At 34.3% G+C, this 17,627-nt stretch overlaps 1 non-coding gene across 1 annotated transcript; it reads right to left on the reverse strand.

The window, feature by feature from the left end:
• Window positions 1-5,506: 5,506 nt before the first annotated feature.
• Window positions 5,507-5,613, reverse strand: LOC133780903 (small nucleolar RNA R71). The gene has a single exon (XR_009869710.1). It is a non-coding gene; the product is annotated as a small nucleolar RNA R71 (small nucleolar RNA).
• Window positions 5,614-17,627: the final 12,014 nt, after the last annotated feature.

The raw sequence follows: 17,627 nt of genomic DNA on the forward strand, positions 1-17,627 counted from the left end.
CCCCCAAGGTTACCCATCAAAACCCATTGAAAACGACCCCTAAACAAGGTTGTCAGCACCAGTCGGTCGATCATTACCCATCAAAAACTCAAATTTTTCCCCCAATCCAAAAATCAACCTCAAATCATGGATTCCAATCTGAAATTCCGCAACAATTCATAACTAGGTTTTAATACCCGTACACCCATCAAAACAATCTAAAAGCCCCCAAAATTTCAAAATTAAAAAAAATCCCCAAAACTCCATCAAGAACACCATTGAAGAACAAATGAAGAAATTTACCTCAGTTAAAGCATTGATTCTGAATTCTATAGAGAATTGACTCTATTATTCAAGCCCCAATTTGACATTTGAATCCTTTTGGAAATTTTGAAAATCCTTGGAGAATTAATCTTGGTGGAAACCTCTTAAGTTGAAGATGGAAAGGAAAATGTGTTTGATGATGGGAACTCTAGAAGCAAGGAGAGAAAAACACGTGCAAGGGAAACCTTTAGCTCAGGTTTTACTCTTTTCTCAAATTTTAGGATTAAAAGACCATTTTCCCTTCCCAATCAATTGCCCTCAAAATCATTTGTTATGAATATATGGCCTTACACTTTGCAAATCAACAATTAGTAATGGGAATAGTTCAATATTTGAAACCCTAAATGCTAAGCAAGAACCATATTCAAAGTTTGAATACAGATCTTGATAATCAAGTAAACATGTTCATAATATGAATGTCAATCTTGAATATAAGAAACTAAATGATTAAATGATGATAAGATGAACCTATAAACATTTAATCATCAATACTACCAATGAAAGCACAATAGAGTGACACAAAACAAATTTAGGGATAGATAGATATAACCTTTGATTTGGAGCAACTTGAATCTTAAAACATGGGAAACTTCTAAGGATTATACACAATAAGAATATTGTTGTCCAAAATCTTTATTCCAAGCCTTCCCTTAATGCTTGAAGCTTCAACTAAGTAGAATGAGATATGGCATTTAACAAGCCTTAAAACTCATGCAAGTCAAGCAAAGCTTGATGAGTTTCTTGGAGAAATATTTGGTCTTTGAGAGCTAGATAGAGATAGAGGTTAGAGAGAGTTAAAAAAGTGTGATAAAGGCTTTATAACTCTAATAGCCCATATTTATAGGTCAGGCATTGCCATTAGTCTAACCAATAGGATTTGAGAATTTAAAACACATCATTTGGAGCATTTTATGTAAACTATACGAACACCCATAATAGCCCAGGCAACGCGTCACCTAGCACCATACGATGCATCTCCTGGTCTATCTCAGCTAGGGTTTTAAAGCCCTAGATGACATGTCGCCTCCTAGGAGGAAACAAAGTGACACATCATCGATGCCTCTGTTTTGGCACTTCAAGAATGCTCCCAAACTTTTTGGGAATGTTTGGATAACTCATTGTATCACTTTAGACCCATAAAAGTTACATTTAGATGTCTTCTACACAATCTCATGTTTTCACTTCACCTTAAGTGAAAACTGTTAAGTGTTTTGCATCTCAACGTGTAAACATCTTAACCATTATATTTAACCAATCTCAACATCATACACAAGGGGATTTTAGTCATTTTTCTTATAACTCTAATTACACCAATAATTCCCAATTATCACTATTATTACTAAACATAATTATTCCACCAATTAATTTCACTTTACCAATTACCCCAAATATTGAAATTCCCAAAATACCCCTAGCCTCGACCCTAGTTGTGCGTTTTTCTCTGTTGTGACTTTTCTGCTAAAACTGCTCAAAAGGATCCACTTATGCCAAAAATCACATATATCCACATAATAATGTGGTCTCAAAGCACATGGCACATAATATTTACAAATATACCCTCAACGGGTCAAAATTAAAAAAAATGCCCATTTTTAACAAAAGCAGGTCTTTAAACACATTTAATTCATATCATTATCCCACGTGCCCTCCCGGAACGCTAATCAAAGTATTTAATCTTATTAGGAGTTTTTACACGCTACATATATCCCTTCCTAATAGAAATTTCGTTCTCAAAATTTACCTGAACAACTCGAGATACTGGTCCCGCATACCTTGTTCCTCCATAACACCTTGACTAAGGTGATAGTCTTGTTCCACAAGATGACTTTATCCTATATGTCCAAGATCTGTACTATTCGTTCCTCATCAGACCAAGTGATAACTCTACAAAATAGAGTTATTTTACCATATTTTATATGTTAATTGTTACTTAGTTCTTGAGTTTTTAATTAACTTATTAAGTTTTTATGTAATTTTTAATTTATTGGTCTTATTGTAGTTTTCTAGATTTTTATATGTTTTTATAGATATTTTATTATAATATGTTGTAGTTTAATTATTTGAAATTTGTGTTGTTAGATTATAAGTAAAAAAAAATGTGATTTTATTGAACATAATTGCCAAAGTAAATTAAATTTCAATTAGTATTTTCATGGAATCAATATGAGTTATTTTATAATTGAAAATATTTGATTCTAATTTAATATTTACTTATTTTGTAAGATGTACTTTGCAATTTTTTTTATGCTTGAAAAAGAAGAGAAAAGGAAATAAAAGTGGCATTTTTGTAGAAAAAGTAAAGAAATTTTGGCATTTGTTCAAAGGCCCATGAGCAGCCCCAGCCCAATGAAGCTCCTCTTGCAATCACTTGCTGCTGCCTCTCCCTCACAGCCATGCTCAATTCTCCAGCCGCCACCTGTCCCAAACTCCTCCGCCATTCAGCATCACTTCCATCATATAACCAGCCCCTTGGCCAAACGTCCTTCAATATTGCCTTGCTTCACGCCATATTCAGCTTGCCAACCCAAGGCCCAAGCTCCAAGGCCCATAAGCAGCCCACCTGGCCCAGCCACTTCTCAGCCGTGACCCCAGCTGCATAAAGCCTCCTACAGCCGCCCAACTCCCTGCCACAGCCCCTTTGGTGCCTCTTGAGCCCACAATGTACTTTTTGTCTCTTTTGTCTAAAAAATGTCATCATTTTTACCCATTTTTCTACACATTTTTCACTATAACATCATTATTACACCCTATAATTTACCTCTACATACCATATTTATTTTATTTAATTAATCTAATTAATTTAATTAATTTAAATTGATTATTTTAAATAACCTCACTTTGGCTATAAATATGGAGTTTCAAGACCATTTTAGGGTGCTTAATTTTTGGTTACCATCTTTTTTCTCCCATTTTCTCTCTTCCATTTGGGTTTTTCAAGAGCATTTTGCAAGTATATATGCCATTTATTTTGTAATTTCTACTCTAGTTATGTGCTTCTAATCTTTTTCATAAGATTATTAAGATCATGATGAAGCAACTTGTAACTAGGTAATATTTATGTTGTATGTTGATTTCCCTTGTAATGCAACAAAGTTTATGGATTTTTTCTTCTTCATATATTTCTTTCATCTTAAATATCTTGTATTTTAGATTGTTAGAACATATTTACACTTTGTTCTTCATTAGTGCATAAACATAATATTCTTTGTGTAATATGTGTCATTAAATTGTACACATCCATGCTTAGAACAAAAATATTATGTTTTGCCTTATAAATAATGTTCATTGATTTATTTGTTATTTCATTAGATTGATTTACACTAAATGCTTTTAAATTATAAGTTTGAAAAGTGAAGAAAAATCATATCTTTTTATAAGAAATTTGGGCTTAAAATTATAAATCTTTTTGGAAAATGATAGTTTGAATTATTTTAACTATCACTAAAACTTGGGAATCAATATACTAATAAATATTATTAAACTTACACTTTGTGGATTCTATCATCTTAATAATCTTTTCTTTAAACACTTATTTTCAAATCATTATTGCTTTATTTTTATTCTCTTAAATAGCTTTATTTTTCAATCTTTTATTTTATGTTCATAATATTAAAACTCATCAATCTTTGGAGCTAGGTTAGAATTTATTACTTTTGATTTAAAATAGTTTTCTCTTTTCGATTTTAGACAACTCCTTTGGGTTCGACATCCTTGCTTACACGATCACTATTCTATAAATACGATTTGTGCGCTTGCGAGCATAAATATTTAAAACATACCCGTTTTGGGTCCATCAAGTTTTTGGCGCCGTTGCCGGGGAGTTGCAAGAGAAAAGAAACAAAAATTATCTCAAGGTTAGTAAATTCTTCTACTAGTTATTTTAATTTTTGCACTTTAAAAAAAAAAACTAAAAAAATATATATCTATAATATCTAAAAAAAGAAAGATAAAAAGAAAATTTGGGACGGTTCTACCACCCTTAAAAAAAATATATACGTATATATTTATATTTATTGTCTTTTTTTAGTTGACGGCACTTGTGCCTCCTATCTATCCTATTAATTTTTATAGTCGATGGCACTTGTGCCTCCTAATTTTGTTGTAATTTTATTTCTTTTATATCTTTGTTAGTTGACGGCACTTGTGCCTCCTAACATTTGTTGTAATTTTCTTTATTTATATTGTTGTAATTTTTATTTTATTTAATTTCCGCAAATTACTAGTTGATGGCAATTTTGCCTCCTAGTCTTCTATCTTATGTTTTAATTGATGGCACTTGTGCCTCCTAATTTTTACCTTAATTTTGTTATGGTTGATGGCATGCTATGCCTCCCTACTCTTGCCTAAATTTTAGTCTTATTTAATTTTTCCTTATTTTTCTTTACCTTTTATCATATTATTCTATAATTGTGAAAAATACTTGAAAAAAAAAAAAAAGGAAACCTAAATCTTGTCCTTTCACCATAAGCAATTTTTGCTTAAAGGAAATTTGAACAAAATTCCCAATCCGCCTCTACTAATTAACCTCGGGGAGTTGTTAGTAGTGCGCGAGTAAGTGGAATCAAATAGACCTGGGGACAAGTAAATCATAAGAATTATATTGTTGTGAAATCTCTAAAAATTCTAAGTATGCTCTGTGGGTGCGGTTTTAACTGATCTTCCACATCAGAAAATTGCTTGTTTGAGATTATCCTTGTTGCCTTGTTTGTGAAAATTGTATGCATCATTGGAAACGTAACTCTAAAAAACGATTAGTAAAAAGACGTTTATCTTTGTTTGAAATTGAAAGTGTTAGTAAAAATTTGAGCATCATGGAACCTATTGCTAATCCTGTTGATGAAAATGTTGTGCCTGAAAAAACTTTGCTTGAATATTTTGCTCTAATGCTCCTTCATGCATTGTTTTACCTACTACTTCTGCTACTCATTTTGAGCTTAAACCCGCAATCATTCAATTATTGCCATCTTTTTATGGGTTAGATAGAGAGGATCCTTACATGCATGTCAAAGATTTCTTAGAAATTTGCTCAACATTTAAATTTCAAAAAATTTCTGATGAGTCGGTCAAACTAACATTGTTCCCTTTTTCATTAAAAGACAAATCAAAAGCTTGGTTAAATTCCCTTCCCATGGGGTCTATAACTACATGGGATCAACTTTATAATAAATTCTTACTGAAATTTTTTCCTATGTCTAAAACTGATAGTCTAAGGAGAGAAATCTCCGAGTTTTTTCAAAAAGATAATGAAGAGTTTTATGAATGTTGGGAAAGATTTAAAGATTTATTATTAAAATGTCCTCATCATGGTTTTGAAAAATGGAGACTTGTAAAATATTTTAATGATTGTTTGACTCCCTCTAATCGTCAAATGATTCAATCTATGCATACTGGAAATTTTTTAAAATTTCAAGGACAAGAGGCGTGGGACGCCCTTGAAGATTTATCTGTCAATTCACAACAATGGAATTATTTTGATCCTAGGTCTAGGTCAACTAATTCACCAAAAAGAGGAGGAAGGTATGAAGTAAAAGAAGAAGTAGACTTAAGAACATCTTTAGATAAATTAGTGAGAAAAGTAGAAGCTTTAGTCATAAGCCAAACTATAAACTCTCCAATACAACCAAGAAAAGATGTCTGTTCTATATGTTCTAGTCCGTGCCATAATGCCCAATCATGTCCTTCCTACCAAGAAGCCTTTTCTGAGGAGGCCAATGCTCTTCATTCTTATGGGAAACCAAATGATAGCCCATTTTCGTCCACCTACAATCCAAATTGGAGAAACCATCCGAACTTTTCATGGAGACAAAACCAACCCCAAATGAATCAAGGGAACCAATACAACACACAAAACCAAGCTCATGCCCCACAAAATCAACCATATCCACAACAAAGAAAACCTTCTTTAGAAGATACTTTACAACAATTTATGCAATCCACTCAACAAATCCTACAAAATCAATCTCAATCAATTACCAAACTCGAGACACAAGTAGGACAACTCACCACTACTTTAGCTGATAGAGAGAAAGGAACATTCCCTAGTCAACCTATCCCTAATCCAAAAGGTCAATATGAGATAGGAAAGTCTAGTCATAATGGAGAAGTCAAATCAATTTCAACTCTTAGGTCTGGAAAGAACATTGTCAAACCCGATTACATACCCGAGGTTGAAAACGAAAAAGAAAAGAGTCAGCCTTCTAGTTCTAATGCCAATGACTTTTCAAACAAGGAAACTCCAATCCATCCTTTCATTCCAAAAGCCCCATTCCCACAAAGATTACTTCCAATTAAAAAAAGCGGCCAATATAATGGCATCTTAGAAGTTTTTAAACAAGTTAGTATCAACATCCCTTTCTTAGATGCCATTAAACAAATTCCTGCCTACTCCAAATTTTTAAAGGATCTTTGTACTGTTAAAAGAAACACTAATGTTCCTAAAAATGCGTTTTTAACTGAACAAGCTAGTTCCATTATTCAATATAAGAGTCTTGTTAAATATAAAGATCCTGGGTGCCCCACAATTTCATGCATTATTGGTGATCATTTGATTAACAAAGCTTTACTTGATTTGGGTGCTAGTGTGAATTTATTGCCTTATTCTGTTTATAAGCAACTTGGTCTTGGTGAGCTAAAACCTACCTCTATAACTCTTCAATTAGCCGATCGTTCTGTGAAAATTCCTAGAGGCATTATAGAGGATGTTTTGATAAAAGTTGATAAATTTTATTTTCCTGTTGACTTCATTGTTCTTGATACTCAACCTGTGGAAAATATGCATGCTCAAATTCCTATCATTTTAGGTAGACCATTCTTAGCTACATCTAATGCAATCATAAATTGTCGTAATGGTGTTTTGAAATTATCTTTTGGAAATATAATTGTTGAATTGAATGTATTTAATACTGTTGAGTGTGAAGTAGTGCATGAAGTTAACATGATAGATAGTATATGTGAAGATGATGGAAATGACTTACTTGACTTTTGTGAAAAATACTTTGGTATGAACTTGCATGTTGATGACTTTAATGATGATGTGAATGCTTTGCTAGAGCCTATACCCTTACATGAAACCAAAGTTGAACCTTTTTCACCCTTAGATCATGTTCAATCAATTTCTGACTCTCCAAAGTTAGACCTTAAACCTTTACCAGAAAATTTAAAATATGCTTTTCTAGGAGAATCTGAAACTTTACCTGTTATCATAGCATCCGCTTTAGATAAAGAACAAGAAGATAAGTTGTTAGATGTCCTTAGAAAACATAAAGAAGCCATAGGTTGGACCATTGGAGACATTAAAGGAATTAGCCCATCCATATGTATGCATAGAATCCATCTAGAAGAGAATGTCAAAGAAGGCTAAATCCGAATATGAAAGAAGTAGTTAGAGAAGAGGTCATAAAATTGTTAGACGTAGGTATCATTTACCCTATTTCTGATAGTCAATGGGTTAGTCCAGTTCAAGTTGTGCCTAAGAAGTCTGGGATCACGGTTGTTGAAAATGAGAAAAATGAATTAATCCCTACTAGAGTACAAACGGGGTGGAGAGTGTGCATAGATTATAGAAAGCTGAATAATGTTACTAGAAAAGACGATTTTCCATTACCTTTTATTGATCAAATGCTTGAACGATTAGCTGGTCATGCATATTATTGCTTTCTTGATGGGTATTCGGGATATAACCAAATCCCCATTGCCCCAGAAGATCAAGAAAAAACTACATTTACATGCCCTTTTGGGACTTTTGCCTATCGTCGCATGCCTTTTGGATTATGTAATGCACCTGCGACTTTTCAAAGGTGTATGATTTCGATTTTTTCTGACATGGTTGAAAGATTTCTTGAAGTATTTATGGATGATTTTTCTGTGTTTGGTTCCTCTTTTGATGAATGTTTGCACCATCTTTCACTTGTTTTGATTCGTTGCAAAGAGAAAAACCTTGTGCTTAACTGGGAAAAATGTCATTTTATGGTTAAAAAAGGAATTGTTTTAGGTCATGTAATCTCATCTGAGGGAATAGAAGTTGATAAAGCTAAAGTTGATCTTATTTCAAAACTTCCCCCACCTAAAACTGTGAAAGAAATTAGATCATTCTTAGGCCATGCCTGTTTTTATAGAAGATTTATAAAAGACTTTAGCAAAATTTCTTGGCCTTTATGCCATTTACTTGGAAAAGAAAATGCTTTTGTCTTTGATAATAATTGCCATGTTGCCTTTGAAAAATTAAAAAATTTGTTGACTACTGCACCCATTATTCGACCTCCTGATTGGAAAATACCTTTTGAAATAATGTGTGATGCTTCTGATTATGCTATAGGTGCCGTCTTAGGACAAAGACTTGAAAAAATACCTCATGTAATTTACTATGCTAGCAAAACTTTAAATGATGCTCAATTAAATTACTCCACAACCGAAAAAGAATTGCTTGCTGTTGTTTTTGCATTGGAGAAATTTAGATCTTATTTGGTAGGATCTAAAATTATTGTTTATTCTGATCATGCTGCATTAAAATATCTCTTGTCGAAAAAAGATGCTAAGTCTCGTTTGATCCATTGGATCTTGCTTTTACAATAATTCGACTTAGAAATACGTGATAAAAAAGGATCTGAAAATGTTATTGCTGATCATTTATCTAGACTAGTTGTTGAAACTATACATGATTCCACTCCTATCACTGAAACTTTTCCTGATGAACAATTAATGCATATTTCTTCATTGCCTTGGTATGCTGATATTGTTAATTATTTGGTCACTAAAGAAATACCATCTCATTGGTCTAAGCATGATAAATATAAATTTTATTCTGAGGTGAAAAAATTTATTTAGGATGATCCTTACTTGTTTAAATACTGCCCTGATCAAATAATTAGAAGATGCATTCCAAACTGTGATCAATCTAAAATCATATCTTTTTTTCATGATCATGCATGTGGAGGACATTTTAGTGGTAAGAAAACGGCTGCTAAAGTTTTACAATGTGGTTTTTATTGGCCTACTATCTTTCATGATACATATGTTTATTGTAAAGCTTGTGAAAGTTGCCAAAAGTTAGGAAGTTTAACTAAAAGAAACATGATGCCTCTAAATCCTATTCTTATTATTGACATATTTGATGTTTGGGGCATTGATTTTATGGGACCATTTCCTAACTCTTTTGGTAATCTTTATATTCTTGTTGGATTTGATTATGTGTCTAAATGGGTTGAAGCTATTGCATGCCATACTAATGACCACAAAGTTGTGCTTCGGTTTTTAAAAGAAAATATATTTTCCCGTTTTGGTTCACCACGTGCTATCATTAGTGATAACGGTACACACTTTTGAAATAAGCCATTTGAACATTTGATGAAACAATATGGCATTACACATAAAGTCTCAACACCATATCACCCACAAACTAGTGGTCAAGTTGAAGTGTCTAATAGGGAAGTTAAGCACATTTTAGAAAAAAATTGTGAATCCAACTAGGAAAGATTGGTCCTTAAGACTCACTGATGCATTATGGGTGTATCGTACCGCGTACAAAACACCCATTGGCATGTCACCCTACAGACTTGTGTATGGGAAGGCGTGCCACTTACCTGTTGAGTTAGAACATAGAGCCTTTTGGGCAATTAAGCAGTTAAACTTTTCATTAGACAAGGCAGGTGAGAAACGAAAACTTCAACTAAATGAACTACGCGAAATTAGGAATGATGCATATGACTATTCAAAAAAGTATAAGGATCGCATGAAATTTTACCATTATAAAAATATTTTGAGAAAAGATTTTTCTCCAGGTCAGAAAGTCCTTTTATACAACTCTCGTTTGCATTTATTCCCGGGAAAATTACGCTCTAGGTGGTCCGGTCCTTACATTGTTCGTATTGTTTTTCCACATGGAGCTATTGAAATTGAAAATCCTAAAAATGGTGATATATTTAAAGTTAATGGACAAAAATTAAAACCATTTTTAGAATTAAAAACTGATAAAGTGGATGAGATACTCCTTGAGGACCCTGTTTACCATGCTCTTTGATTCCTATTTGATCTTGACAACTTGTGTTTTATTTGTTTTGTTTGTTTTATGTGTGATTTAATTTTTTTTTGTTGTATCTTCTACTCTCTTAGTGGTGCACCATATCGAGGTACGACCATTCTAAACTCTAAACTCTTGTCAATTTTAATTTATATTTATATTTTGACACATTGAGGACAATGCTTAAATTAAGTTTGGGGGTATCAAGTTTATATGGTTATTATCATTAAGGAGTATGATTTATTGTGTTTTTGCTTTGCGTTGTTTTTTTTGTTTTGTGTTTCATTTATGTTATTTATGTTTGTTTGAAAAAAAAAATTATGTTGTTGTTTTGTTAATTTTTTTTTAATTTGTTCATTTTCATAAAAATTCAAAAAAAAAATGTTTAAAAAAAAATTTTGGTGATATTTTTCATTTTCAATGATAAAAATCTTGATTGAGTTTGAGTTTAATTCTCTTAAAACTATGAATAATTCTTATGCTTTGTTTTAATTATAGGGTCAATTTTGCTTATAACAAAAATTACATTTTTCATAACAAGAACACTCTTATTTCCTATAAGTTTAAGGGAAAAATAATTTTAATGAAAACATTTTTTCTAAAAGCAAAATTGACAATTTAATTAATTACATAAGCTTAAATTTTATTCATAATAATTTTTTAGATTTATTTTCATTGTGCAATTTTTGAGAAAATCCTTTTTATATCACCAATAAAAAATGTGTGTTTTAATTTTTATTTTGCTTGAGAACTAGCAAAACTTTAAGTTTGGGGGTGTGATAACTCTACAAAATAGAGTTATTTTACCATATTTTATATGCTAATTGTCACTTAGTTCTTGAGTTTTTAATTAACTTATTAAGCTTTTATGCAATTTTTAATTTATTAGTCTTATTGTAGTTTTCTAGATTTTTATATGTTTTTATAGATATTTTATTATAATTTGTTGTAGTTTAATTATTTGAAATTTGTGTTGTTAGATTATAAGTAAAAAAAAATGTGATTTTATTGAACTTAATTGCCAAAGTAAATTAAACTTCAATTAGTATTTTCATGGAATCAATATGAGTTATTTTATAATTGAAAATATTTGATTCTAATTTAATATTTACTTATTTTGTAGGATGTACTTTGCAATTATTTTATGCTTGAAAAAGAAAAGAAAAGGAAATAAAAGTGGCATTTTTGTAGAAAAAGTAAAGAAATTTTGGCATTTGTTCAAAGGCCCATGAGCAGCCCCAGCCCAATTAAGCTCCTCTTGCCATCACTTGCTGCTGCCTCTCCCTCACAGCCATGCTCAATTCTCCAGCCGCCACCTGTCCCAAACTCCTCCACCATTCAGCATCACTTCCATCATATAACCAGCCCCTTGGCCAAACGTCCTTCAATATTGCCTTGCTTCACGCCACATTCAGCTTGCCAACCCAAGGCCCACAAGCAGCCCACCTGGCCCAGCCACTTCCCACCAGCCTTCCTCTCTGCCAGCCGTACGGCCCAGCCACTTCTCAGCCGTGACCCCAGCTGCATAAAGCCTCCTACAGCCGCCCAACTCCTTGCCACAGCCCCTTTGGTGCCTCTTGAGCCCACAATGTACTTTTTGTCTCTTTTGTCTAAAAATGTCATCATTTTTACCCATTTTTCTACACATTTTTCACTATAACATCATTATTACACCCTATAATTTACCTCTACATACCATATTTATTTTATTTAATTAATCTAATCAATTTAATTAATTTAAATTGATTATTTTAAATAACCTCACTTTGGCTATAAATATGGAGTTTCAAGACCATTTTAGGGTGCTTAATTTTTTGTTACCATCTTTTTTCTCCCATTTTCTCTCTACCATTCTCTCTTCCATTTGGGTTTGTCAAGAGCATTTTGCAAGTATGTATGTCATTTATTTTGTAATTTCTACTCTAGTTATTTGCTTCTAATCTTTTTCATAAGATTATTAAGATCATGATGAAGCAACTTGTAACTAGGTAATATTTATGTTGTATGTTGATTTCCCTTGTAATGCAACAAAGTTTATGGATTTTTTCTTCTTCATATATTTCTTTCATCTTAAATATCTTGTATTTTAGATTGTTAGAACATATTTACACTTTGTTCTTCATTAGTGCATAAACATAATATTCTTTGTGTAATATGTGTCATTAAATTGTACACATCCATGCTTAGAACAAAAATATTATGTTTTGCCTTATAAATAATGTTCATTGATTTATTTGTTATTTCATTAGATTGATTTACACTAAATGCTTTTAAATTATAAGTTTGAAAAGTGAAGAAAAATCCTATCTTTTTATAAGAAATTTGTGCTTAAAATTATAAATCTTTTTGGAAAATGATAGTTTGAATTATTTTAACTATCACTAAAACTTGGGAATCAATATACTCATAAATATTATTAAACTTACACTTTGTGGATTCTATCATCTTAATAATCTTTTCTTTAAACACTTATTTTCAAATCATTATTGCTTTATTTTTATTCTCTTAAATAGCTTTATTTTTCAATCTTTTATTTTATGTTCATAATATTAAAACTCATCAATCTTTGGAGCTAGGTTAGAATTTATTACTTTTGATTTAAAATAGTTTTCTCTTTTCGATTTTAGACAACTCCTTTGGGTTCGACATCCTTGCTTACACAATCACTATTCTATAAATACGATTCGTGCGCTTGCGAGTATAAATATTTAAAACATACCCGTTTTGGGTCCATCACCATGTCATGTTGTTACTCCAGGGTCTCATAACCCAACACGTGTGTTGTATCCGACAAATACCTCCAAAGCATGAATACATGAATCACGTTATGGAGTCCTGATAATGCTGGAGGCAAAACCAATCTATAAGCTACCTGCCCAATCCTCTTCACGATCTCAAATGGGTCGATGAACCTAAGGCTTAGCTTTCATTTCTTCCCAAACAGTTTTACTTCTTTCATTGGCGAAACTCGAAGAAAAACATAGTCTCCAAGTCAGAACTCCGCAATCCTACGCTTTGGATCCATGTATCTTTTACTTTTACTATGTGAAGCAAGCATTTGAGATCTAATCTTCTCAGTGCCCTCACTAGTCCTCTAAACTGCCTCAAGATCAAGATACTTCCTCTCACCAATTTCATCCCAATGAATGGGTGATATGCACTTCCTACCATACAACATCTCATATGAAGCCACTCCGATTGTCGACAGGTAAATGTTGTTGTAGGAAAACTCAATCAAGGGAAGATACTTACTCTAGGATCCCTCAAAATTTAATACACGTGCCCGAAGCATGTCCTCCAATATCTGAATCATCCTCTCAGATTTCCCATTTGTCTAAGGATGATAAGTAGTACTGAACTTCAACCTTGTACCCATTTCCTTCTGCAGGTTTCCCTAGATTTTAGAGGAAAAGGTGGGATCCCGATCAGACACTATATACTTTGGTGCCCCATGGAGATGTACAATCTCCCTCGCATACAATTGAGCATACTAATCCACTGTGTATTTCATTCTCACTGGTTAAAAGTGAGCCAAATTTGGTATATCTATCCATGATCACCCATACCGAGTCATGTTGTTCCACCCTCCTAGTAAACCTAACTACAAAGTCCATGCTTATGTCCTCCCATTTGCACTAAGGAATACTAGAGGCTTGTAGTAATCATGCTGGCCTCTGGGGTTTAGCTTTCACTCGTTGACAAGTTAGTCACCTAGCCACATATTCGACCACATCTTCCTTTATCCCTGGCCACCAATACAAAGATTTCAAATCCTGATACATCTTCGTCCTGCCTGGATGTAACGAGTATGCGGTGGTATAAGAATCATCCATAATCTCTTTCTTGATACCCACATCAATCAGAACACATATCTAATCCTTGTGCCTCAACATATCAGTCTCAGAGAACGTAAAGTCCTTAGCCACTCCAGCTAGCACATCATCCCGATGCTTCACTAGTTGAGGATCACCCATCTGAGATTCATTTATCCTCTCAAGAAGTGTAGATTGTAGAGTGGTATTGGTCAATTGTGTAGCGTCCCAAATTCGCTAATAAGGCTTAGGGTCTTGATTAACGTGTCGGGAGGGAAATAATTGATTTAATTATGTTAATATGTTAAATAAATTATTATATGATTAAAAATTCATGTTTAGGTGAATTATATATGCATGTGGTCCCCATTTGGTTGTTAGGGGCATATTTGTAATTTCATCCCGGTAAGGGCATAGATGTAAATAACGTGTATGTGAATTTATTTGTGTTTAAAGCCCCATGCTTGGTATCCATGGGCATTTCTGTAAATTGAACCCGTGGAGGGTATGATTTTGAGCTATGTGTGGTGTTTTCGGCATTGGGAGATCATGTCTTGCGGTGTTAGCAAAGGGTTACAAATTTGGAATTTGGTATTTGGTAACTATGAGTAACCTGAGGTTAGTGTTGTTACTGAAATAATAGTAAAAAGGTGGCATTTATGATAAAATGGTGAAAGGACCTAGATACCCTTATGGGTTAGCCTAGAACTAAGTTAGAGGTAGGGTTAGAATGGTCTTTTGGGCTTAGAGCTAGAAAACCCATGGTTGAAGGAAAGCCTTGCACGTTTATCACTCTCCTTCATAATCACTTAGTTTCTCAAGAGCTCTAGAGGAAAGCCAAGAACAAGCTTCAGGATTTTAGTGGTTTGAGAAATTGGGAGTAGATTCAAGCTGTGGGAGTGGATTAACTGCTACCAAGTCTTAGAAATTTTGAAATCTTAGAAGAGGTAAGAATTCCATTTTTTGGTTTTAGCTCTTTCACTTGTTCTTTTGAGTTTTGAGTTTAATCTTTGAAAACTGGATTTTTGGGGTGAAGTTTGAGGAACACTAGCTTGAGAATCTGAGAATGGAAGCTTGGAGTGGCATTTGAGGTAGCCTAGAGTCGAATTCCTCTCTAAAGGTAAGGATTATTTTAAGCTTTTGAAATTTTTTTGGTTTAGTTTAAGCTTTGAGCAATTTAAGATCATTGAGTGAATTGGAATTTGGATGTGAGTATGGGATTGTTTTTTATGCATATGTGTCGTTTGTGTTGTTTATTTGGAGTTTTGGATCCAATTGGAACTTAGGTACACTTGGGGAATGGGTTGGACAAGCTTAGGTTCAGAGAAATGGTGGAAAAGAGAGCCAGTGTGTTTCTAGGTTTGCAAGTAGCGCCCCAACGCTGGTTTGGGCGCCCCAGCACTATGAAAGGGAGGGTTTAAGGCTCGCTGACTTGTTGTAGCACCCCAGCACTAGTTTCTAACGTCTCAACGCTATGCTAATCTCAGAAAGCTTCATTTTTAGAGCTTGGAAAGGACTTGGGGGCTCAGGGGATGGTTCCACCACCCTGTTGGGTGGGATCAGAAGTCCTGAGAGCAGGTCCCAGAGTTTTCTTTTGAGGATTGATCCTAATGAAGTTATTATTTATGGTTGTGACTAGGTTACCGCTGGGACTTGGGACATGATCATGCTCGAGAGTTGTTTTATATTTAACTCGTGCTTGGAGTAAAGGTAAGAAAACGGTTGTACCCATAAAGTAGGGCATGGCCCTACTGTTTGTGTTACAGGGCGTGGCCCTATTGTTTATGTTTAATATATGTATGAATATCTGTGAATATTATGTTGTGTTATGCTTGTTTATGAATGAACGACGAAGGTCGGGAACGGCGAAGGCCAGGAACAGCGAAGGCCGGGAATGGAAAAGGCCGAGAACGGTAAGAAGTAGGGGATGGCATGGGTTCGGGATCGGCATTGAGCACGCTGAGTACAGGCCACTAGGCGAGACACTCCAAGGGTATTGTATCCACCCGCTCGGTTAAGACCGTGAACCTAGGGTCTGGTAAAGCACCTGGGTCGTCGTAGGCCGCTATATGTTTAGTCTGTTGACTGCTTTGCTATATATTGTGAATTGATATGTGTGATTTGTTATGCGTTGAGTTTTCTTGCTAGGCTTTGACTCACGGGTGCTCTATGGTGCAAATAAGGGCAAAGGAAAGATTGACCAACCATGAGTACGAAGAGCTTGGAGCGACGAGTACATGTTAGGCCTACCTGGCTGCCACCACCAAGGTTATTTTGGGAAATGTACTGTAATGAACTGCTTTGTCACTTAGCTCGGCCGTAATTATATTTTCTAGTTGTAATATCTTTTCTAAAGTGTATTTTGGGATCCCAAATGTATAACTTTTATGATTTCAATGAATGTCAAAATCTTTATAATTAATGTCATTAAACGAATTTTATTTCAATTTAGTCACACTTTTAACCTAAAACCTCGATTAGCAAGCTAACGACATAATTTCAACTCACTTAGTAACGGCTCTAAGGAAGTAGGGCATTACAACTTGGTATTAGAGCGTGCCAAGTTCTATGGTTCCTGGAGATCAACCAAACATGTACACTTGCTGCTAGCGACAAGCTCGACTCAAGGTTGGTTGGTATTTAATGAACTATATGCTCAACTGCTTGTTTAAGTTGCCATATTTGCCCGAATTTGTGGATAGAGCATGATGAATGTGTTGATATATGCATGATGCTAGGTCATGGCCCCTTAACTGTTATATGTTATGTGTGATATGTGTATTTGTTGATTGTGGCTGGTTGATGAGATTGGGAGGTGGTTTTGGATGTTGTTATCATGCCTGATGTGTTGCATCATTAATTGCAGGAATATTGCAGTAATGCATAGACGATCAATCAGACTCCGCGACAACAAGGCCGAGGATGACAACCAAGGTCAGAACCCTCCACCTGCCACACCAAATTGGCAATAGTTATTTTCCAAGATGGAAGCTAGACTTCATCGAACAGAAGAAGTGCTTCGATAGTTGAGGCAGCAGGCCCCTCCTTGGGGTATTGGGTTATAGGTTCTGCAGGCTGGTAGAAAATAGGTGGGAACCTTTGTATAGGAGGTTTAGGAAACAGCATCCTCCCACCTTCGAGGGTGCCCCAGACCCATTATGGGCAGAGCAGTGGATGAACATGATTTCTTCTATCCTGGATTTCATGAGGGTGGAAAGGAATGAGAGAGTAGCCTGCGCCAGCTACATGTTGAGAGAGGACACCCGCATATGATGGGATATTGGGTCCTAGAGGAGGAATGTGGAAGTTATGACCTGGGAAGAATTTTGAAACATTTTCAATGTGAAATATTACACTGTTGCAGTTCAAGATGCAAATGTGGACGGGTTCCTTAATCTAACTCAGAACTGGATGATGATTACAGATTATGTTTTTAAGTTTAACTTGTTAGCGAAGTTTGTGCCAGACTTGGTGCCTACTGATATGGTACGGAGGGA

The sequence above is a fragment of the Humulus lupulus genome, chromosome 5 (genome assembly GCF_963169125.1).
Source record: "Humulus lupulus chromosome 5, drHumLupu1.1, whole genome shotgun sequence".
Lineage (NCBI taxonomy): Eukaryota > Viridiplantae > Streptophyta > Magnoliopsida > Rosales > Cannabaceae > Humulus > Humulus lupulus.